We start from the raw sequence: 8,081 nt of genomic DNA, 5'->3' as shown, positions 1-8,081 counted from the left end.
AAAAAAAATACATTAGAATTGAACTTTGCCTTCAGCAATGGTGGAATTTTGATATTTTCTCATTTTAGAAATATATAATAATATATGCACACAAAATAGTAATTGTAATAGTAAATTATTGTAGAAATAGAGAATAGGAAAGCGGAGGGTCAAATCACGCGCGGGGAAGATGGTGAAAAGAGACGATGAACCTGAGGAGCTGTGTTGCGGTGCGGAATCCAAAACCGATCTTGGAGAGAGGATTTTCATAGCGATGACAGAGATAATTAGAGAGAGAGAGAGCAGAGTTACCTCGCCTTCACAGTCCCCACCTCTGAAAACCAATGTAGCTTAAAGAACCAACACCTCTGGTCCCATTACTGGGCCCACTCTCTCTCTCCGCCTCTCTCCAGTGACTAAAGTGTACTGGTTCCAGGCAGCTAGGCGCCCATTCAAAGCGGCAACAACAACAAAGAAAATAAAGCAAAAGCTACCCATTACTATCACCACCAAAGCCCTTCCTCTTGTTCTCTAGTCTCAGAAAGAACTGCTTTCTTGTGAGAGAAAAGCAAGGGTCAAGCTCTCTGCTTGCTTTTCCTTCCTTTTGTTCTTGTGTTGGATCACCTTCTTCCCTTCCCACTATTCTGTTTTCTGAGCTTGAGGAGGGGGGCTGTCCGAGGGAAAATCGAAGCTCTGAGCTCCCTCGAGCTCTTGAAGATCATAGAGGGCGAAAGGGGGGGAGAAACCAAGACATGCCCAATTATTTTCAAGCTTCGTGAGTGATTTTTGGCTTCATTTGAATGGTGGGTTTTTATATGTTTCGTTTGTTTCTTCATTTTTTGGGTTTCTTCTTCTGGGGTTGCCCTAGATCTTTTCATCTCCTCATTTTTCTTTCAATTTCAGACTCTTTCGGTTTGGGTTCACTCGTTCTTTGAATATTCTGGCGTAGGCTTGAGAGTAGGATTGTTCTATGATGCAGATAGAAGGAATGTGGTCAAGAGGCGTTTAGCATTTTGGCATTTTCGACCTTCTGATATATTCTTTATTCCACTTTTGTTCCCTATCTGTCTGTCTGTCTGCTTATCTCTCATTCGCACTTTTTCTTTTTCATGTTCCATTATGGGTTTTCTTTCTATAATGAACAGATGCTATTCTTTTTTTAGTTTATTGGGACTGAAGTTATCGATTTGTGATTTTATGATTAGATGAAGGATGTAGCATCCTGGTCTGCTGAGCTTAGTCATAACGTTGCGAGTTCAGGCTTTTTCCTCAAGGATTTGCATTTTTAGGTGTGCTGTGTACTGTGTCAATTAGACTTTGATGGTTAAATCTGCCATCAAGCACCTTTAAGCTCAAGATACTCCTCCATTTCTTCCTTCTTTTTTTCCCCTTTTCCAGGTTGCAAATTATGCTAGAAAAGTTAAATTATGGAGATAACTATAGATCAAAGGCAGAACAGGAGGATTTATTGAGGCCGAAGAGAGAAGCAACGATTCACAACCACTTTGGCAAACCAGTAAACCCTGTTTAGTATTTATATAGACCACAAGCTTTAAACAGGATGTGAGCTGATGTTCCCTAAAATGGGCCTGTGGACTGTACCGATGGATAATCAGATACAACTTATTTAGTGTTTAGACTGTTAGTGTTACGGTTGATTAAGGTTAGGATTGCTTGCTTGGGGTCTCATGCTACTACTGGCTTTTCTGTATGTGCTATTTTTATGTTCATTTAATTTGTGATGGTGTTTGTGTTCTCTGCAGCCCGATGTACAAAAGCAAATCAAGATAGCACGATTCTTTGATAGATTTTTAGCTTTCTGTAAAAGCTTTTTACTACAAGGAAGGAATTGAAACTCCTATTGAATGAACTTTGGTTCTGTTTTGCAGGGTCTTTTTACCTTGAAGTCTTTGTGTGATGATAAGTAATTTGGGACATGGAGAGGGTTTCAGAGCCAAAGACACTTCCGCGAACATTACCTGTTCTAGTTGAGGTATCAAATCCACACACAAGTACAGCAAGGAGAGATGGTCAGTTGTCAAATTCACAGGATATTTCGAGTATGCGTGGGATTTCAGTGAGAGAAGTCCATCAATTGTCAAAAGCACAGGATAGACCAATCACACGGCTGGCCTCTATCAGAGAAGTGGCTCAGCTATCAAATGCCAGGCTAGTTTTGATTAGAGATGATATAGGATTTGATGGTCAAGGCTCTCATGAACCTGTTCACTTTGCACCTGCAAGATCACGGAAGGAAAGGCATCTTTACCAGAATCAGAAGGAATTATATCTGACGTTGATGCATTAAAGGGGAGCTTTGATTTATTTGAGGAGGAGGAGGCCCCAGTTCATTTGCTGGTGCTAGTCACCCCCCTGAACCTGTTGATACGGATCTCATGAGAACAGTTTATGTACCAATTGGTCAAAACAAATCTGAGGCTGGAGGTTTAATGAAGAGCTTTTCCGTGAAGGGTTCTGCCCTAGAAGATCTCTCAATTCGTGTTCCGCCTAAAAAACCAAGCCCAGCTGTTCTTTCCCCTGCAGAAAGTCTAGTTGAAGAACAAAGTGGTGTGGGGAACTTGCCCTCTCCTGTTTTGGGTCCTCGTACATCACAGAATACTGATCACTCTCTCCTTCCTCCAGATTCTGAGGAGAAAGAATGTGTTTGGGATGCATCTTTGCCTCCAAGTGGAAATGTCAGTCCACTTAGTAGTATTGATAGTACTGGTGTTGTCACAGCAATGAGCATTGCTAATAGTTGTGCTAGTACATACCGGAGTGATGCGCTCACTAGTGATGGCATGCTTAGTTTAGATAGGAACTTTGATTGTACAAAGGGGAGTGTTCGGGGTGATTCTCTGGAGAGTACAAAAACTAGTGCTAGTCAAGCAAGTGATAGCAGTGGGTTCAGTGATGATAGCAACTGGAGCAATGTTACCGGTAGTGCAATAAGCCTCACAAAGGAAATGATCCTCGGTGGAAGGCTATCCTTGCCATCCGAGCTCGGGATGGGTTTTTGGGTATGAGTCATTTTAAGCTTCTCAAAAGACTTGGTTGTGGTGATATCGGAAGTGTATATCTCTCAGAGTTGAGTGCAACACGGTGTTATTTTGCGATGAAAGTTATGGACAAGGCATCCCTAGAAGCCAGAAAGAAGCTGACTAGGGCACAAACTGAAAGGGAGATATTGCAGCTGCTTGACCATCCATTTCTGCCAACTTTGTATACTCATTTTGAGACAGACAGATTTTCCTGTCTGGTGATGGAATACTGTCCTGGAGGTGACCTGCACACCTTAAGGCAACGTCAACCTGGGAAACATTTCTCAGAGTATGCTGCTCGGTATGTTTCAAAATTGTACATATTTACATTCTGATAAGTACTTGCTCCTTTTTATTCTGTTGCAATGATCTGCTCTTCGCTGATTTGTCAGTAATCTGTATGTGTGTGACATGTGTGTACAATACTTCATCTTTCTAATATATTCCTTAATCCTTAATACCTCTAAATAAATCAATCTTTTGGCCTCTGAGAAAGTGGTTCAATCTCTGATGCCTTAAATGTATATGATGAACAATATTCTAGTATTCTGAAGAAGGGGCGCATATATTTCATTCCTGACTTCTTTCTGTCCGACATTTCTTTATCCTTGTGAGACCTATGTGATTTGACGCCTGCATTTCTCTTGGTTTCAAGTCCATAAATTGGTTGTCTCCCTTGATCAGTACTTTTTTTTTTTTTAACAGAACATAAGATAAAAGAATTAGTACTGAGTCTGCAAGATGGGCATCTTTCCTTTTTATCTGGTATTTGGTGATGAAATCCTTATATTTTATCAGCTTCTGTACTTATATATTTTATATCTTAAATATATCAACCTCCTTTCCATGATATATTATCTGGAGATTTTGTCTGCGGTTGAAGGGTGAGGGAAATTTTACTCAAATACCTGTCTATGGTTGTAGAACATTAACTGCTGTGTACATGGTCTTAAAAATATCCATGTTATTTTAGCATGTGATAATATTTTAATTGTTGTCATTTTGTAGTTTTTATGCCGCGGAGGTTCTTTTAGCGCTTGAATATCTCCACATGCTTGGAGTAGTGTATCGAGACCTTAAACCAGAAAACGTGCTGGTTCGAGATGATGGTCACATTATGCTTTCGGACTTTGATCTCTCCCTTAGATGTGCTGTTTCACAACAACATTGATTAGAACATCTGATAGTGACCCTAAACGAGGTGGTGGTGCATTTGTGTTCAACCTGCTTGTACTGAGCCTTCATCAGTGTGCATCCAACCTGCCTGTTTCATCCCCGGCTCTTCCCTCAGAAAAACAAGAAATCACAGAAGCCTAAAGCTGAGCCAGGGTTATCAGCCAACACACTTCCCGAGCTTGTGGCCGAGCCCACTTCAGCTCGGTCCATGTCCTTTGTTGGAACCCATGAGTACCTTGCTCCTGAAATCATCAAAGGAGAAGGTCATGGCAGTGCAGTGGATTGGTGGACATTTGGAATATTCCTACACGAGCTCTTATATGGTAAAACGCCTTTCAAAGGATCAGGGAATCGTGCTACACTGTTCAATGTGGTTGGCCAGCAGCTCAAATTTCCAGAGTCACCGGCCACTAGCTATGCTAGCCGGGATCTGATCCGAGGCTTGCTGGTGAAGGAACCGCAGAATCGGCTTGGAGTAAAGAGAGGTGCAACTGAGCTCAAGCAGCATCCCTTCTTTGAGGGTGTAAATTGGGCTTTGATTAGGTGCAGCACGCCCCCGGAAGTGCCCAGACCAGTTGAGAGTGAGATTCCTGGGCCGTAAGATTCGGACCACCAGATCCGGTTGGCAACAATAGTAAGAGGATGGTAGGTACTGACATGAAGTCTGGGGGTAAATATCTAGACTTTGAGTTCTTCTAGTATGGATTTTCATATCTGGTTTGAATTGTGTAAGCAATATCATCAGCTAATTTTGACATGAGCTGGCTGTGCATTAGCATGTTACTTCTTCAGGTGGGTATGTGAGAAAAACATTCCAATTCAATTGGAAGGGGGGAAAAAGATGATGGCCTAAGCTTTAGAGTATTGTTGATATGGATGATTTTATAATTTAATGTTCCCAATACAAAATTTAGTTATTCTCATTGAGTCTCATCATTCCCTTTTCCCCTTCAAGAGCAAATGCTTTCACTTTTCATGCTATTCATTGCTTCAGTTAATAGCATTTCTCCTCCCCATCTTCACATCTATCAGAAAGAGGAGTGGAAAAAGAAGTATGTATAAACATACTACAATGACTCAAGAAATTTTTTATTAAAGAATCCAAAGGAATTTTCATCATATTGTGTTAATTTTTCTTATAATAGGGGAAAAGATAATTCGGGTTTGGTTGTAGATGCAATTTGCAGTGCAGTATCTATCGGTAGTAGTAAAAATTTTAGATGTCCCAAAGTCAACTTATGCAGTTTAAATTAATTACACTGATCGAGGGATTAACTCTAGTAAATTACAAATTTTGAAAAGCAGAGATTAAATGTAATAAATTGAGTGATCCTTTCAGTCATAACGTGGCAACATGTTCAAATGTGTTTTCTTCTGGTCAAAATTAATAATTGTAATGGTTGTTATATTTCAAAGGTCCAATAACCCCCCCAAAAAAAAACTATTTAATATTGAGATACTAATTTAATTATATGGATTTTATCTAGGAAAAATGATAAATAAAGAAGCTGAAAAATGTAATATTCTAAATTACATATTTAAGAGTTGAAAATGACAAAAGAAAGTAGCGCCTGATCTAGTATTTTGTAAATGTAATTAAATGATTAAAATACTCTTATACTAAAAAGTTTGTTAACAAGTTTTGAATTGAAAATGATAACTGTTGAATAGTAAACGTTAAGAAATGTATTGGTAATGATAAGCTATTTATTAATAATTTGTGAATTGACAATGACAAGTGTTGAACAGCCAATGACAAAAATGTACTAGCAATGACAAGTTTGATAACCTTTTTTCCTAAATTTGATATAAGGGCATTTTAGTCATTTAATTATAATTGTAAAATATCATATGGGACACTATTTTCTTCTTTGTTATTTTTAACTTTTAGGTACCTGAATTAGAAAATAATAATTTTAGGTTTTTTGGAATTTTTTTAATCTATAACTGCTGTTAATTTTTTTTTTTTATTATTAAGTGGTGTCATGTCCACTTCAGACATCCCAAGGTGTAGCAATATGACCCCTATTATTACTAAATGTTAATTTTGCAAAAAAAAAAAATGAAGGTCAATTTTGATGGTTAAAGTGTCTTGTTTAATCGGAAATGCGCATAAGGTAGTTTGATGGCTCAGAATATTAAACAAAGAAAGTTGTGTTTCTTGAAAAATTGCATTAAAGTCACACCCAAGAAAAATAAATAACAAAAAATCTTTTTAAATTATTAAATTAATCCAAAGTTTCAAGGGATTTCATTGCAAAAAATTCTATTTATTCAATTACTAAATTATTCTTGTCATTTTTTCAAGTATGCATTAACAACTGAAAAGACATTTGTTATCAATTAAGATGAAATAATTAACAATTATCGCGGCAAATATTAATAACAGATTTTTTCCGCATGTCACAAAGATGTCACACATGAGTTGTTATAATTGTTAATTGTTATATATTAAGTTGTTAATGACTATCTTTTAATTATTAATGCATACTTAAAAAAATGAGGGCAATTTAATAATTGAACAAGTGGAATTTTTTGCAATAAGATTTTTTGGACTTTAGATTAATTTGATTATTTCAAAAGATTTTTTGTATTTAATTCTCTTGGGTGAGATAATTTTTCCCTTTTTTTTTTTTGGGAGAAATTGCATTAAATTTCAAGAGAAATAAATAAAAAAATTGCAGTAACTTCTAAATAGAGTAGAGAATGTCATAAGGAGATACACAAATACTATGAAATTTAAAAATAATTAAATATTAATTTTTTAATAAATGGAGATACATAAAAATATCTAAAATCTCAAAATTACTAGCAAAAAAATAAGGTTATTCAGTTTAAGAATTTCTGGTCAAACAACATTTATCAGTCAAAACTAACCTGTTATAACTCAAGTAGTTATACAGTTTGAGAGTCCCACTGTTATGCCCTGAAGCGTCTGGGGAAGACATGACGCCACTTAGTCTAAGATATCTAATATTTTTTTAATATAATATTTGAAGACATAAATACCCTTTAATCGTATAACTTACCATGAAAGCTAAAGATGGACTGGATCGTTTTAGACTTGATAAAGTTCACTTCAATCAGTTTAAAATACCCTTAATAAAACGCAATATTTTGGTCAGAATTTTTTTTTTTTGGATTACTCCAGGGTATCCCCCACAGTACTAACTCCCCCGTCCCAGGGTCGGCGCACAAAATGGCAAGGGACTGGCCACGGGGTGCTTTTCATTCACAAAAATTAGAGATCAAACTCCCAACCACTTGTTTAAAGACGAGGTACCGAACCATCACGCCCACCACAACGTGATTATTTGGTCAGAAATTTAATAACAAAGATATATGCCCCATTCCCCACTGGGGAGGGGCCCAAATACCCACACTTCTTACACCCGCCCACCACTTTAGTTCTCACGGGTACAAAACCCACAACGTTCTCTATAAGAGAAGTGCCATTAAATGAAGTTTTTAGTGCATATATGTTCCTCAATTAAAAGCGTAAACCAAGCAAGGTTTTTCTCAAAATTTTTTTTTAAAAATCTTCAAAATCCCTTTTAGTTTTTATTCCATGTAACAAATGAAGGTTCGCACAAATTGATCGCCCGGATTCCAAAGAACTGACTCAGAGAATAGGGAAACAGAAAGGTAAACAAAAGGTTGTATATACTATAAACACACACAAACTCCTGGGAAAAAAAAACAATTAACTTAGAGATGTGTCGCCAAAGAGCATAACTTATAGTTATCGCCACCATAAAGCCACGTTTCGGCACACTCTTGCGAGTTGCCTCTTGTTGGTGCCTCGAGTTTCCCACCCATTCTGTAGATGTCCAAAAAACTAAACAATACACACAGATATCCTCTATACAACCCACAAATCAAATT

The 8,081-nt window shown here is 37.3% G+C and overlaps 1 long non-coding RNA gene and 1 pseudogene across 1 annotated transcript; both read left to right on the top strand.

Moving 5' to 3' along the window:
• The first annotated feature begins 596 nt into the window (after window positions 1–596).
• On the top strand, window positions 597–1,782 carry LOC114752839 (uncharacterized). The gene is made up of 3 exons (XR_003740909.1): window positions 597–782; window positions 1,185–1,268; window positions 1,378–1,782. It is a non-coding gene; the product is annotated as an uncharacterized LOC114752839 (long non-coding RNA).
• A 133-nt stretch (window positions 1,783–1,915) lies between these two features.
• LOC114752960 (serine/threonine-protein kinase D6PK-like) lies at window positions 1,916–5,043 on the top strand (annotated as a pseudogene).
• Window positions 5,044–8,081: the final 3,038 nt, after the last annotated feature.

Source organism: Neltuma alba, unplaced genomic scaffold (genome assembly GCF_004799145.2).
Source record: "Neltuma alba isolate B1F8T4 unplaced genomic scaffold, ASM479914v2 tig00001196_pilon, whole genome shotgun sequence".
In the NCBI taxonomy this organism is placed as follows: Eukaryota; Viridiplantae; Streptophyta; class Magnoliopsida; order Fabales; family Fabaceae; genus Neltuma; species Neltuma alba.
The sequence above is the reverse complement of the archived record's forward strand: the minus strand, read 5'-3'. Positions and strand labels throughout refer to the sequence as shown.